The 16,715-nt window shown below is 43.7% G+C and overlaps 1 protein-coding gene across 3 annotated transcripts in view; it reads left to right on the forward strand.

Moving 5' to 3' along the window:
- plppr4a (phospholipid phosphatase related 4a) overlaps positions 1-16,715 on the forward strand; it is a 77,185-nt gene that overhangs the window by 47,493 nt on the left and 12,977 nt on the right. The window lies entirely within an intron of this gene.

Here is a 16,715-nt window from a genome sequence, read left to right on the forward strand (position 1 = left end):
TTAATTTGCTGGGATATCTATAATGGAAAACATCACAACCGCCCCTCAGGAGAACATTGTGAGTGTAATGAGAAATTTTCCACTGTTCTGTTTCAATAGTCCTAATTCGATTAGCAATTTTCAAGTCAAGATGTAGTTTGTCTTCTGGGGGACTTGTCCGGAAAGCAGACAGAAGATTTTCATTAGTCTGGACTGCTCCGAAATCAGTAGCAGTGGTAGCCAGGGTGGATTTTCAGAGTTCATTAAATCTGGAGCTGAGTAATGTTAACAATTACCAACACAAGTACTAAAGAAAATTATGACTTTACTGCAACAATATACATTCATTTCTCAATGTGAAACTCTGTAATTGGTAGAATGCAATCAAATCTTTTAGTCAGTAATCAGATAAAAGTACCGGCACCTGTAACCTGCTTGATTTATGCTTTTTTTTTAAAGAATGTGCTCCAAAACCAACTTTACACGCTGCGTTTTTGAAATAACATGCTCAAATTTACGGCTGTTTGCGGCAGAGATAGATAGATTCTTGATTTGTACGGGTGTCAGAAGGCAGGAGAATGGGGTTAGGAGGGAGAGATAGATCAGCCAGGATTGAATGGCGGAGTAGACTTGATGGGCCGAATGTGTAGGAAAATAAAAAGCGCAGATGCTGGTTCAAATTGAAGGTAGACACAAAATGCTGGAGCGGGTCAGGCAGCATCTCAGGAGTCAATAGTCAATTTATTTGTCACATACACATAAATGTGCAGTGAAATGAAAAATTACCCGCAGTCCAACAATAAGACCAATAAAAATAAGCAATAAAAATATGCAATAACACATACAATCATAAACCAACACCAAACAAAAGAAACATCCATCACAGTGAGTCTCCTCCAGTCACCTCCTCACTGTGATGGAAGGCCAGAATGTCTTTTCTCTTCCCCTGCCGCCTTCTCCCGCAGTCAGGCTGTTGAACTTGCCACTTCGGGGCAGTCGGGATGTGTGACGTTTCAGGTTGAGACCCTTCTTCAGACAGGGCTGAATGGCCTAGTTCTGCTCCTATCACTTATGATCTTACGGATTTATGTATTTAAAAATTACGTGTTGCTTTTCAGGGACATAAGCCCTGCGTAAAACATGAGGTGCCTGCCATTATTTCTGGTGGCCAAGTAGTAATCCATTGGGCATTACTGCTGTTATTACTGATTAAGGTTTGTTTCTGAGTGTCTGCCTGCCGCATTCAGGGTGTCGAGTTTGAAGACTGAATGTATCCCCTTAAGTTCTTCCTCCTCCAGGGCAGGGCTTATGCTTTGCTGCAAGTCACCATTATGCCGAACTCGGCATCATCAGGCAACTGAACCATCCTATTAACACCCATAGAGCAGTCCTGAGCTACCATTTACCTCAATGTAGACCTTTGGACTATCTTTAATCGGACTTTACTGGACTTTATCGTGCACTAAAAGTTATCCCCTATATCTGTACACCATGGATGGCTCGGTTGTAATCATGTATAGTCTTTCTGTTGACTGGATAGCACGCAACAAAAAGCATTTCACTGTACCTCGGTACACGTGGCAATAAACTAAAATAAACTTTAAAAAAATCAGTATTCGACTGTCCGAAGTTGTTGGCCAGTTAATTTTTCTAATTCTACCCATTATCAATGTCACTGAGGTAAATCTACATAAATGAGGCTATTAATTTGTCCAGTGAGGAAACTGGAAGAAGATTATTTCCACTGTAGAGCCAGTGCATAGGTTTCTGCTGCTTTGGATGGCAGCAAGTTACTCTGATGATTAGTTAGTTAATTTGATTAGTTTAGTTTATTGTCACGCTTGTGTTGCAATAAAAACTATGAGTTGTTCCTCCTGTGTACGGGTTTGGTTTAAACAACACCGAGGTACAGTGAAAAGCCTTTGTTCCGTGCTAACCCGTCAGTGGAACAACAATACATGATTAAAATCGAGCCATCCACAGTGTACAGATACATGCTAAACGGAATAACGTTTAGTGCAAAATAAAGTCCAGTGAATTCCGATTAAAGATCGTCTTAGGGTAGTCCTTGAAATCCAAGGGTCGCCAATGAATCAATTACTCCAAGTATCAAACATTGGTTCCCAATCCTGCTGCACATGTTTGTCCTCAATTGATAATAATCTGTTGTATTAATAGTCAAGCAAGTTTTTTCATTGGTAACCCAGATGACTTGATTCTATCACTGGCCCATGGTGAGTTCAGCCATCTCAGTTCATGATGGGGATCTTATAGAAACTTACAAAATTCTTAAGGGGTTGGACAGGCTAGATGCAGGAAGATTGTTCCCGATGTTGGGGAAGTCCAGAATAAGGGGTCACAGTTTAAGGATAAGGGGGAAGTCTTTTAGGACCGAGATGAGAAGGTTCTTTTTCACACAGAGAGTGGTGAATCTGTGGAATTCTCTGTCACAGAAGGTAGTTGAGGCCAGTTCATTGGCTATATTTAAGAGGGAGGTAGATGTGGCCCTTGTGGCTAAAGGGATTAGGGGGGTATGGAGAGAAGGCAGGTACAGGATACTGAGTTGGATGATCAGCCATGATCATATTGAATGGCGGTGCAGGCTCGAAGGGCCAAATGGCCTACTCCTGCACCTATTTTCTATGTTTCTATGAACCATTTGTAAGTGCAACAAAGGGTTCCAATGTCCCCCGGGTTAGACGTAAGACAGAAAGTTGGCATTCCCTCCGCCCTCTCAACTTGAGCAAATATTTAAGATGCCATCTGAACCTGTGAACACTGTTCTGGCTCAATGACTCCTAGCATTTGTCATCTTAAAGAGCAGGTTGTAAAATCTGAAATATTACAGAGACATGGGATGACCAGAAGTCCACGGTTTCTGAGCAGCGAGAGGGTGGGGGGGGGGGGGGGGGGGGGGACATTATAGTTGGAGGGTGGCAGAATCTGTGAGATTCCTGGTCTGGCGCTGAACAACCGTGGCCTGACCAGGCCAATCTTAATTAAAATCCAGAAAGGAACTGAAATTTGTTTCCATTAATAGACACAAAAAAGCTGAAGTAACTCGACGGGTCAGGCAGCGTCTCTGGAGAAAAGAAATATGTGATGTCTTAGGGTCAAGACCCTTCTTCGGACTGAGAGCCAGAGGAGAGGGGAAACAAGAGATATAGGTGACACATAGAACAATGAATGAAAGATATGCAAAAAGCAACGATGGTCAAAGAAAGGTGGAGCCCACAATGGAAACTCAGTGAAGAACACCAAGAATCACCATTTGTTGATTGTGTTTTAATTCTTTTATTTTTGTATGGTTTAAAAATAAACTGAACACAGATTCAGCCTGCATTCTGTGCACAGGAAGAGAACAGATTGGCATACTAATCTACGAAATGGAATGTCATGCTGTTGCGTTGGAAGATACTCAGTAATTAGCAATAGGACATATCCAGATAGCTGGTGCTGTCTGGAGGGAACTGCTCACTATATTTATTCAATTTGTTCCTGCCATCAAGCTATTTCAACAATAACCTACACCTCGGGACAGCATGATGGCGCAGCGGTAAATTTGCTGCCTTCCAGCACCAGAGAGACCCAGGTTTGATCCTGACTATGGGTGCTGTCTGTATGGAGTATGTACATTTTCCCTGTGACCTGCGTGGGTTTTCTCCAGGAGCTCGGTTTCCTCCCACGCTCCAAAGCCATCCGTGTTTGTAGGCTAATCACCTTGGTGACATGGTAAATTGTCCCTCGGATAGTGCTAGCGTACAGCGTGATTGCTGGTCGGCACGGACCCGGTGGGCCGAAGGGCCTGTTTCCGCGCTGCATCTCTAAACTAAACTAAACCTTTGTGGCTTCTTCAATATTGCAAATCATTTAAAGCAATGTGGAAAATAGTCACTAAGCAAAAGAAGACAGGTTAGATGGAGCTCAGGAAAATCAAAGAAAATATACATTTTAATTGCAACGTTTAGTTGGAAAATCGTGCAGGCACGTCTTCTTGCGTTTGAGGCAGCAGAAGTTATGAAGCTGCTTCTGCTTCTGCTGTCTCTGTTTGTTGTCGTTCGCCTGACTGACTGAGGTCAGTTGACAGGGCTCACCACAGGGAGGTCGACAACAAGAGCCCCGTGCAGACACTGATTTCAGAGAAATGGCGTGGCCATTAAAGGGACATGGTTGTGAGTTGTATCAATTGGAAGAGGAAGAGATAGAAAAGACCTGATAGACTCAAAGGCTATTGAAAAATTTGGAGGGAGTAGAACTTGGAATAATTTCAGTTTAATATTATTGTCACGTGTGAAAAAACTTTTTTTATTAAGTGCTATCCTGTCAATGAAAAGACTATACAATCAAGTCATGCACAGTGGACAGATACTGGATAAACGGTATATAATTTAGTGCAAGATAAGGTCTGGTTAAAGATAGTTCAAAGGTCTCCAACGAGGTAGATGGAAGGTCAGGATTGCAGTCTAGCTGGTGAGAGGATGGTTCAGTTTCCAGATAACAGCTGAGAGGAAACTGTCCCTGAATCTGGAGGTGTGCATTTTCATACTTCTGATGAGCAAGGGTGAGGAAGGAATGACCAGGGTGAGACTGGACCTTGATTATGCTGGTGGCCTTGCCTGGGCAGCATGGCGTAGATGGAGTCCATAGAAGGGAGGTTGGTTTGCATGATGTTGGGGCTACATCCACAACTCTGCAATTTCTTGCAGTCTTGGACAGAGCTGCTCCCAAACCAGGCTGTGATGCAACGCAATAAAATGCTTTCTACGGTGCATCTGAATAATGAGTTGGCGAGGGCTGTTGGGGGACATGCTGAACTTCCTAAGCCTAAGGTAGTAGAGGTGTTGGTGTACTTTCTTGGTCATTGCTTCATTGTGGCTGGTCATTGATTCCTAAGAACTTGAAGCCTTCGACCATCTCTACTTTGGCACCATCCATGTAAGTGTACTGCTACGCTTCCTGAGATCAATCTTGCTGGTATTGAGGGGGAGGTTGTTGTCTTTGAACCATGTTATGACGTTCCCAATCTCTTTTCTTTACTCTGTCTCATTATTATTCGATATCCGGCCCACTACGGTGGTGGTGTGGCAAAGAAATCACGACTCTTCCTTCAAAGTGCAAATTTATTCACTTTCACTGATACAGAAATATTTTATGAAATTTTTGTGGAAATGGGAAGTTTACTATAGTCGGAAATCAGGCCATAAAACTTTAGTCCCATTCCGTGACTTACTCCCCATAATTCACTTTAAATTCTTTGATGGAGGAACTTATCTTTTATTGTTGGGGCTAATTTGACAAATGCACGACAAATGGCCAAAGTTGTACGTGTATTCAATCAGGAATATGTGGTGATAAGTACGAGCTATGCAACATACTCAGTGCTAGTGGCAAAAAGTACTTCGCTCACCTCATAGAGTTTTAGAGTGATACTGTGTGGAAACAGGCCCTTCGGCCCAACTTGCCCACACTGGCCAACATGTCCCAGCTACACTAGTCCCACCATACCGCGCTTGGTCCATATCCCTCCAAAACTGTCCTATCCATGTACCTGTCTAACTGTTTCTTAAATGTTGGGATAGTCCCAGCCTCAACTACCTCCTCTGGCAGCGATTTCAATATATCCATCACCCTTTGTGTGAAAAAGTTACCACTCAGATTCCTATTAAATCTTTTCCCCTTCACCTTGAACCTATCTATGTCCTCTGGTCCTCGGTTCACTTACTCTGTGCACGATACTCTGTGCATCAGTCTGAAGAATGGTCTCGACCCGAAACGTCACCCATTCCTTCTCTCCTGAGATGCTGCCTGACCTGCTGAGTTACTCCAGCATTTTGTGAATAAATACCTTCGATTTGTACCAACATCTGCAGTTATTTTCTTACACGACCTGTGCATCTACCCGATCTATTCCTTTCATGATTCTATACACTTGTATAAGATCACCCCTTATCCTCCTGCGCTTCAGGGAATAGAGTCCCAGCCTACTTACCCTCTCTCTAGAGCTCAGACCCTCTGAATCCTGGCAACATCCTCGTCAATCTTCTCTGTTCCCTTTACAGCTTGACAACATAATAAATATTTTTCTCTGAACTAGCAGCTGGCAGTTGTAACATGAGATAAATTGACCTTTTGGTGCACATATATATATAAAACTGCAGCAACCCCTTATCTCATCTCAACAATATTTCCCTACAACTTTTTAGTTCACTCATCCCTTCCCACCCAATCCCTGCACCTCAGGTACTTTCCCCAGCAACCATAAGAGATGTGATATCTGTCCCTATACCTCCTCTCTCACATCCATCCAGAGACCCAGAAGCATTTGCAGCTAAGGCAGGGGTTCACATGCACTTCCTTTAACCACATCTATTGCATTCATTGCTCCCGATGTGGCCTCCTTTACATCGACGAGGTGACTTGTTTGTTGAACAGTTGCGCTCAGTCCGCTGCTGCCTGCTGGATCTCCCATTTGCTAACCATTTTAACTCCCCTTTCCATTCCCATACAGACCTTTCAGTCCTGGGCCTCCTCCGTTGTCAGTGAGGCCAAACACAAATTGGAGGAACAGCTAACAACCCAGCAGTATGAATATTGATTTCTCTAACGTCAAGTAACCCTTTCATCTCCTCTCTCTCCGTCCCTCCCCCACCCTAGTTGTCGCACTAGTTTCACTGTCACCCTGTTGAGTTTCATTGTCCGCATAACTCGTTATCACCTACCCCACCAACAATGGGCCATTGTGGGCTCCACCTTTCCTTGATTATCGTTATTTTTAGCATATCTTTCATTAATTTGTGCTATGTGCCTTCTTTATCTCTCATTTCCGTTTCCCCTGACTCTGAAAAAGGGTCTCAGCCCGAAACGTCGCCTATTCCCAGTTCCTTCCTACGCATTGCTCTGCTGTTTATTGTGGTTGATCTGGTACCTTGACACCATTTTTTCTTGCGTTATCTCTGTATCTCTTAATTCCCAAAATTCCCAGATATTTATCAGTGTTGGTTTTGAATGAACTCAATGGCTGGCCTTTATCAACATCCAGGTAGAGATTTCCAAAGATCCCCACCCACTGAGTGAAGAAACATCCCCTCCTCTCAGCCCTAAATGGTGCATACTTATTCTGAGCCTGTAACCTCTAGTTTTAGATTCAGTAACCTGGGTTGGTGGCCCGAGCCACAGGGTGTAGCATATGTCCAGTCCCCTGGTAGAAATCCAGATGCCACTGGCTAGCAAATTTTGCGAAAAAGGGAGCCGAGTGCATAAGGCTCCCCCTGCCAGTACATAGCCTCTGCATCATCAAGACTCTCGCAGCGCCTCCTCGTGGCAACACATGGTAACTGGAGCCACCGTCACTCGCCAGGCTAAACTGCGCGGAGATCTCGGAGGAACTCTGGCCCCCAGAGATGCGACGTACAGGCCCACCGGCGGGTGGACACGCCCTGACGTCCATCAACCAGGTCCCAACTATGGGTTAAATAGCACCCCGCTGCCTTGTGGGTAAGGCTTGGAAGAGCCAAAGGCACTGGAGCTGGAGTCCCTAGAGACGGTCGGCCGCTCCCTCTTGCGTCCGCCTTCCGGCAACTCCTGCAACCGAGTAGGCCCCAGACGTAGCAGCCAGGCCGTTCCTCTGGAATCAGCCTATCAGGTCGAGAGCAGGTGCTGGGCAAGTTTGTATTCCCATTTACCTGCCCAGGCTCAGTGGCCAAATCAAATGGAGAGGACACTGAAAAATCCCCCTCCCCAAGCAGGACAACCCCAAGCCGCACCATCATCTCCCACAGATGGACGGATGCCAGAAAAAAAACAAACAGGGAAGCATCCTCTCTGCATCTACATTGTTAAGGCCTATGTGGATTTCATTAGCTTCAATGCGATACATAAAACAGTATAGCATAGGAACAGGCCCTTCGGCTCACCCTGTCCGCGATCTCATCGCATTTTTCTAAATTCTAGAGAACTTGGACATAGTCTACTGAATCACTCCTCATATGGCAAACTCATCAGGCCATGAACTAGTCTAATGAATCTACCCTCACTTCTGTTATGACGTGTCAATCTTTATTTCGAGGAGACCAAAAATGGTTATCATGTTCCAACAGGTTTTCACCGAGTACCTTTACTCCTGCATTCAAACATTTACATAATAAAGGCCAACATATCACTGGCCATCCTAATTACTTGTAACACTTCAATGTAAGTGATTTGTTTACAAGCAGACCTCAGTATCTTTGAACATCAACATCCTCATTTAGTCTCCCTCTTATTTCTCTGAGCGGCACGGTGGCGCAGCGGTAGAGTTGCTGCCTTACAGCGAATGCGGCGCCGGAGACTTAGGTTCGATCCTGACTACGGGCGCCGTCTGTACGGAGTTTGTACGTTCTCCCCGTGACCTGCATGGGTTTTCTCCGAGATCTTCGGTTTCCTCCCACACTCCAAAGACGTACAGGTATGTAGGTTAATTGGCTGGGCAAATGTAAAAATTGTCCCTAGTGGGTGTAGGATGGTGTTAGTGTGCGGGGATCGCTGGGCGGCGCGGACCCGGTGGGCCGAAGGGCCTGTTTCTGCGCTGTATCTCTAAATCTAAATCTTTTTAAAAAAATCTAATTCTCTATCAGAGTGGGCAACTTCATATTTGTCCATATTATGTAGCATCTGGCATGCTTTTGCTCACTCACCAGCTTTTATATATCCCCTGCCAGTTCTTTGCATCCTCTGTTCTGCTCACAACTCCACTTAGAGTCATCGAGGCCTAGTTTTGTTCCATCAGCAAAATTGGAAATATTTTATTTGGTCCCCACAGCCAAATCGTTCATGTAAGTTGTTAAATTGTTATTAGCTGGAGCCCGAGCATTGATTTCTGATTACCCCAGAGGTCATGGCCTGCCAAACTAAGAAATATCTGTTTATTTCCACTATGTTCTTTCTGTCAGGTAACCAATTCTCACTCTAGGCCAGTCTATTGCCTTGTGCTCTAACCTTGCTGCCTAATCTCCTGTACAGAATATTATCAAAAGCCTTCTGTAAATCCAAATATGCCACATATGATGTCTTTTCTACTTGCCCCATCTTCAGAGAACTCCGGTCAAAATCAAAATAATTCAAATCAAACAAATAAACACAATAAATCTTTAGTGTTTAAGACATGGAGAAAAACACTGATGATTCGTTAACTTTGTACGCTTAATTTGAATTATTTCTGATTTTGCTTTTGACTGAACTTCTCTGAGGAAGTTCTCTTTAAGACACAAATGTACACTGTTATGATATATTCCACTTGAAATTTGGATTTATTGAAGTCAATGAGTCAGGCTAGGGTGCCCCTATATAAAAGAATATGAATATTGACGAGCATGGTTGGATAAATATTATGTGATGCAAAGTTGGATACCATTGGATGGGGTGTTCAAGGCCACCAGGATATAGTCAATAGTCAATAGTCAATTTATTTGTCACATACACATAAATGTGCAGTGAAATGAAAGATTACCCACAGTCCAACAATAAGACCAATAAAAATAAGCAATAAAAATAAGCAATAACACACACAATCATAAACCAACACCAAACAAAAAGAAACATCCATCACAGTGAGTCTCCTCCAGTCACCTCCTCACTGTGATGGAAGGCCAGAATGTATTTTCTCTTCCCCTGCCGTCTTCTCCCGCGGTCAGGCTGTCGAAGTTGCCACGTCGGGGCGGTCGGGGCTCCCGACATTGAAGCCCCCGCCGGGCAGAGAAAATCCCGCGGCCTATTCCAGGCCGCGCCGGAAGGTGAAAGGTTCGCGGCGGGCCGACCCAAGCCCCACGATTCGGGGCGGGCGAAGATGCTGCCGCTGCCGGAGCTCCCGATGTCGGCCCCCACCCAGGCACCTGCGAGCTTCCGATATCTACGCGGCCCGCGGCCCGTGGCCGAAGTAGCCTCTGGAGACGAGTCGCAGCCGCTCCTGCAGTGCGACCACAACCTCCGAAGGCAGCCGGCTCCGCAGATGGTAAGTCCGGCATATGTGCTTCCACAGCCAATGGCTCAGTAGTTGTACTCTTACCAAATGATTCTAAGATCAAACACATTGATTATGCAGGGAAGAGAGTACTATCAGAGATGCTATATTCCAGGTAAGGTTTCTTTTGTCATCTTAATTACATTGAAAGGATTCCATAGCACCAGGGCGGCACGGTGGCACAGCGGTAGAGTTGCTGCGTTACAGCTCCAGAGACCCAGGTTCGATCCTGACTACGAGTGCTGTCTGTATGGAGTTTGTACCTTCTCCCTGTGACCGCATGGATTTTCTCTGGGTGCTCCGGTTTCCTCCCACATTCCAAAGACGTACAGGTTTGTAGGTTAATTTTCTTCTGAAAATTGTAAATTGTCCCAAGTCTGTAAGATAGTGCTAATGTACGGGATGATCGCTGGTCGGCGTGGACTCAGTGAACCAAAGGGCCTGTTTCCGTGCTATATCTCTAAACTAAACTAAACTAAATTTGTAATAGAGCAGGGAATTCTCACAGGCTCCTAGTCAATGTGGCCCCATCCAAAGGCAATATTTATTGCCCTTTCTTAATGCCCCTTGGGAATATGCTGGCAAACTACCACCTTGTTCTGATGCACTCCTTGCCGTGATGGCATTCCCGTATGACTATTGGTGAGGGAGTTCCAGGATTTGAGCATAGAAACATAGAAACATAGAAAATAGGTGTAGGAGTAGGCCATTCGGCCCTTCGAGCCTGCACCGCCATTCAATATGGTCATGGCTGATCATCCAACTAGGTATCCCGCACCTGCCTTCTCTCCATACCCCCTGATCCCTTTAGCCACAAGGGCCACGTCTAACTCCCTCTTAAATATAGCCAATGAACTGGCCTCAACTACCTTCTGAGGCAGAGAATTCCACAGATTCACCACTCTCTGTGTGAAAAAAAACTTTCTCATCTCGGTCCTAAAAGACTAAAAGCCTTATCCTTAAACTGTGACCCCTTGTTCTGGACTTCCCCAACATCGGGAACAATCTTCCTGCATCTAGCCTGTCCAACCCCTTAAGAATTTTGTAAGAGCAGAGTAATGTTGATGGAAAACAAATAGATCCAAATCAGGATGGCGTGCAATTTACAAGTGAGTTGCATTATCTGTTCCTCAATTTCTTGTCTGTGGTGTTCTTGACAGGTTATTGTGAGTTGTTTCTATTTTGCAGATGGTACACTCAGCAACCATACTAAGACTGTACTAGACCAGTGTGGATTTTTGGGGCAGTAAATGTGTGGCAGCCACACAGACTAGATAGACAATAGACAATAGACAGTAGACAATAGGTGCAGGAGTAGGCCATTCAGCCCTTCGAGCCAGCACCGCCATTCAATGCGATCATGGCTGATCACTCTCAATCAATACCCCGTTCCTGCCTTCTCCCCATACCCCCTCACTCCGCTATCCTTAAGAGCTCTATCCAGCTCTCTCTTGAAAGCATCCAACAAACTGGCCTCCACTGCCTTCTGAGGCAGAGAATTCCACACCTTCACCACTCTCTGACTGAAAAAGTTCTTCCTCATCTCCGTTCTAAATGGCCTACCCCTTATTCTTAAACTGTGGCCCCTTGTTCTGGACTCCCCCAACATTGGGAACATGTTTCCTGCCTCTAATGTGTCCAATCCCCTAATTATCTTATATGTTTCAATAAGATCCCCCCTCATCCTTCTAAATTCCAGTGTATACAAGCCTAATTGCTATCGTAGCTGTGCTCAGCCATCCAAATGGAGGATATTCTATAGTACACTCCTGATTTGTAGTTGGTGAAATGGATTTGCGGAGTCAGGAGATGACTGTCTCAGTGCAGGTTTCCTAATCTAGAATTCATTCATGGGATGTGAACAACACTCTTAATGTCAGCATTTGTAATCCAACAGTGATTTCACTTTAATTTGCAAGAACATTTCAGGCAGTTAAGAGTCAACCACATTACCGCTATCTGAAGTTTCCTTTCCTAAGTGAATGAGATAAACTTTAATGAGAGTTTGATGGTTTTATGCCTCCCTCTACTCTCCCACCGCAATGCACACACAGTTCTTCCAACACCCTCGTCACCCGTCTTCTTTCCCCTCCTCCGTACACGCAACTCCCATCCCCGAGTCCCATATTTCCCTTTTATTCCCCCTTTTTACCCACCCCTTGTCCCCCTTCTATCCATACTCTTTCAGCATTACACTTCACTCCTCCTTTCCTTATCTATTGGCTTTTTGTCCCCCTTTTCACCTTTAGCCTTTGTCACTTACTCCACCTTTCTGCAAATCACCCCCCCCCCCAACATGTATCTACCTATCACTTGCCAGGCTTTGCTCCACCCCTACCTCAAGGATTGAAATCATGCACGTTCTTTCTTTTAACTTCAGGTATGAATTTAGCAACTGCATATCCAATTAGTATCTTGAATGTGTTGCAAATGCTGTTAGTATTTCATGCCGACCATATTCATCTATGAAAGTGGATCACTATCAGGTGTTGAAAATTGAGATGTGAATGCTTGCAATGGCAGACAAGTTGCCAAATCTCAAGTAGTCCCCAACATGCTTGAATTCCTTTGCAGAGTCATGTTTGAGTCCAAAAATAGCCTTGTGCTCCTTTGTATTCACTGTTCAACGTGATGTTCAATAGCTTTGAAGACTGCTTTCACAGAAATATAACTTACACATCACATGATAACCACACTTCACTTTTCTCTACTTTCTTTAGACTTAATGTTAAACTGAATTAAGTTAATCAGGTCATAAGTGATAGGAGTAGAATTAGGCCAGTTGGCCCATCAAGTCTATGCTGCCATTCAATCATGGCTGATCTATCTCTCCCTCCTAGCCCCATTCTCCTCCTTCTCCCCATAACCTCTGACACCTGTACTAATCAAAAATCTATTATCTGTGCCTTAAAAATGTCCACTGACTTGGCCTCCACAGCCTTCTGTGGCAAAGAATTCCAGATTCACCATCCTCACAACGACGTAAATATTCAGACAGCATAAACATTGGTATGCACATCAATTAACCACCCAGGTTCAATTTCGTTTCTTACATTAGTTGCTGCCACAGCATCATTAGAATGTGTTTATTAAATGTAAGGGGCATGTTGAAGTAGGAACATGATTGCAAAAGGGGCAACACAGTAGCAGAGTGATGCTTCCACACTGCTCCAATAAACCAGGTTTGGATATTGACCTTGGGGGCTGTGTGGGTGAAGTTTCTCTTGTGCTCCATTTCCTCCCACTTTCACCAAAAACATACTGTTAGTAGTTTTATTTTCCGCTGAAGAGGCAGAGAATGAAGAGTGAATTGGCAAGCACATGAGAGATAATAGGTTGCAGAGAAATTAATGAAGGAATGTGGTTGATGGCATCTTTCATGGAGTTGGCATTGACTCAAATGGCCGAATGGTTGAATTCTTTCTGTGCCATTAGAAAAAAAATGGGATCATCATTTTTGCTTCTTGTAAATCTGCAGTAACAGACCATTCCTCGTCCTTGGTATCTCCTTCCTTGCTTAATGCACAACATTTGAGCCTCAACAAGATTGCCTTACTAAAGAAGAACAGAGATTTTAAGACCAGGGTGGCATGGTGGTGCAGCCGTAGAATTGCTGCCTTACAGCGCCAGAGACCCAGGTTCAATCCTGACCACGGGTGCTGTCTGTATGGAGTTTGTACTTTCTCTCCGTGACCGCATAGGTTTTCTTTGGCCGCTCCAGTTTCCTCCTACGCTCCAAAGATGTACATGTTGGTAGATTTATTGGTTTCGGTAAAAATTCTAAGTGTACAGGATCACTGGTCGGTGCAGACTAGGTGGGCCGAAGGGCCTGTCTCCACGCCGTATCTCAAAGTTAAACTAAACTAAGCAATCTTTCATTCTTCTTTTCTTCTTTTGTGGCCATCATCCATGTTTCAAATGTCACATTCAGTACCTGAGGACTTTTGGAGTCTAGAAAGGAATAAACAGCCTCAACAATGCCAAAGTAACATCAATCAGCCTGCCCTTGACAGAAAGGGGGGAAGCAGAAGCCTGCATACTTAAGTACTTTGTGATTTGATTTGATGACAAATTGAAAGAATGTTTAGATGCTACGATATACTTGATATTTTTGCAAAATGTTCTTTCTCGATTATGCCTTTAAAGTCAAGATTAAGATGGTCGTGTGATTGGCACGAATAACTCCTTCCTTTTTAAAATGACAATATTTACCCAACTATCTTGTCCACGTATTCTTTAAATTGAACTTTGCTCTGTGACAGTTCATTGCTGTGTAGGGCCACAATATCTTTTAGCATCAACCTTTTTGAAGATTGCATCTGAAAGATATTTGTGATTGTTCCAAATTCAATATTTAGCATTGGCAGGCAGACAGTTCAGTAAAACTGACATGATTGTGTCTCACAGAAATAACTGCTGAACTGTACAGAAGATCAGTAGATCATCGAAACAGATGCTATCTAAACTGAAATTAAAAGTCAGGGTTTAATTACTTACATTGCCATGAGAGGCAGGAAGCCTAGAAACTCAGCAATAAAGGTATGGTTGTACATGGCTTAGTGTTAAATCGGTGTTTTATTCCCCTGGTGGGAATTTATGCAATATTACATTAATTGCTAATGAAGATTTTACGATATGATAAATGGTTTTGTCTTTAAAATAATGATCAATAAAATTTACCTGTAATGGAAAAATATTAACAGCACCACATTGTAAATCATATTATGTTTCTTACTTTCCTCAAATAATTAGAGTCATAGAGTCATAGAGTCATAAAGCACAGAAACAAGCCCTTCAGCCCAGCTTGCCCATGCCAACCAAGGTGCCCAATCTACACGAGTCTGACCTGTCCACGTTTGGCCCATATCCTTCTAAACCTGTCCTATCCATGTACCTGCCCAAATGTCTTTTAAATGTTGATTTTGTTTCTGCCTCAATTACGTCCGTCAGCAGCTCATTTCATATACCTACCCACCCTCTGTGTGAAAAGGTTGCCCCTCAGATTCCTATTAAATCTTTCATTTTAAACCTCTGTCCTTTGGTTCTTGATTCCCCCACTCTGGGCAAAAGACTTTGTATATCTACCTTATCTATTACCCTCATGCTCTTGAATGAATGAATGAATGAATGAATGAATGAATGAATAAGTTTATTGGCCAAGTATGCAGATACAAGGAATGTGCCTTGGTGCTCCGCTCACAAATGACAACACAAACATACAGTTAACAATTAAGAATAAAGCATTAACACATCAAAACAATAAGGATACACCATTACCGTCTAAACATGTGGGTGAAAATAAACCAGAGCAAAAAGGAGACTACAGACTTTGGTTATTGAGTGGAACTATCACTCGTATGGGGAGAAGGTAGGAACGGGGTACTGATTGAGAATGATCAGCCATGATCACATTGAATGGCGGTGCTGGCTCGAAGGGCCGAATGGCCTACTCCTGCACCTATTGTCTATTGTCTATCGTGGGAAACAAGCTGTTTTTATGTCTGGCTGTGGCTGGTTTGACAGTCCGGAGTCGCCTTCCGGAGGGAAGTGCTTCGAAGAGTTTGTGACCAGGGTGAGAGGGGTCAGAGATGATCTTGCCCACTCGCTTCCTGGCCCTTGCATTGTACAGTTCGTCAATGGGGGGAAGGTTGCAGCCAACAACCTTCTCAGCTGTGCGAACGATCCGTTGCAGCCTCCGGTTGTCGTGCTTGGTGGCTGAGCCAAACCAGACCATGATGGAGAAGGTGAGGACGGACTCAATGATAGCAGTATAGAATTGGACCATCATTGCCTGTGGCAGATTGTGTTTCTTCAGTTGCCACAGGAAGTACATCCTCTGTTGGGCCTTTTTGACTGTGGAGTCGATGGTGGCCCACCATTTAAGGTCCCTGGAGATGATGGTTCCAAGGAACTTAAATGACTCCACAGATGTGACTATGGTGTTGTTGATGGTGATGGTGAGCTCTTATATACCTCTTTAAGATCACCTGCATTCTTCTACACTCCAAGGAATACTTACCTGTCCAACCACTCCCTATAGCTCAGCACCTCATATCCTTGCAACATCTTTTTAAATCTTCTCTGTACTCTTTCCAGCTTAACAAAATATTTCCTATAGCAGTGACCAAAACTGAACACATTACTCCAACTGTGGCCTCACCAGCACCTTGCACAGCTGTAGCATAACATCCCATCAATTGTTAGAACAAATTATATGATTATTGCCATCCATAAGATGCACTCTCAGTAATTTATATCTCTCCATCAAAAATATTCCTTCATTTGTTTCACATTCTTTAGAAATATAAACCTACTGTTTAAGAAAGTAACCCATGCCTTTTTGTTATAAATGTTGTTAAACTTTATATGAAATGTACAGCGATATCCATTATAACATGTATATATACGGACACATCAATTTAATATAGAAATAAGTTCTGTCAGAACTAAACTTTATTGAGTTTTCGGCTAGCATTCTACACAGAGATTAATTAATTCTTTCTTTCTCATCTTACTTAATCACACGGTAATCAAACAATCAAACCTTATTATCGCAACGTTTTACCATCGCAATGTTTAAGAAACATTTAGATACTATCGCAACGGTTTAACAAACATTGGGACAGGTACATGGATAGGATAGGTCTAGAGGAATATGGGTCAAATGCTGGCAGGTGGGACTAGTGTAGATGGGACATGTTGGTCGGTGTGGGCAAGTTGGGCCGAAAGGCCTGTTTCCATG

The sequence above is a fragment of the Rhinoraja longicauda genome, chromosome 11, assembly GCF_053455715.1.
Source record: "Rhinoraja longicauda isolate Sanriku21f chromosome 11, sRhiLon1.1, whole genome shotgun sequence".
NCBI classification, from domain to species: Eukaryota; Metazoa; Chordata; class Chondrichthyes; order Rajiformes; family Arhynchobatidae; genus Rhinoraja; species Rhinoraja longicauda.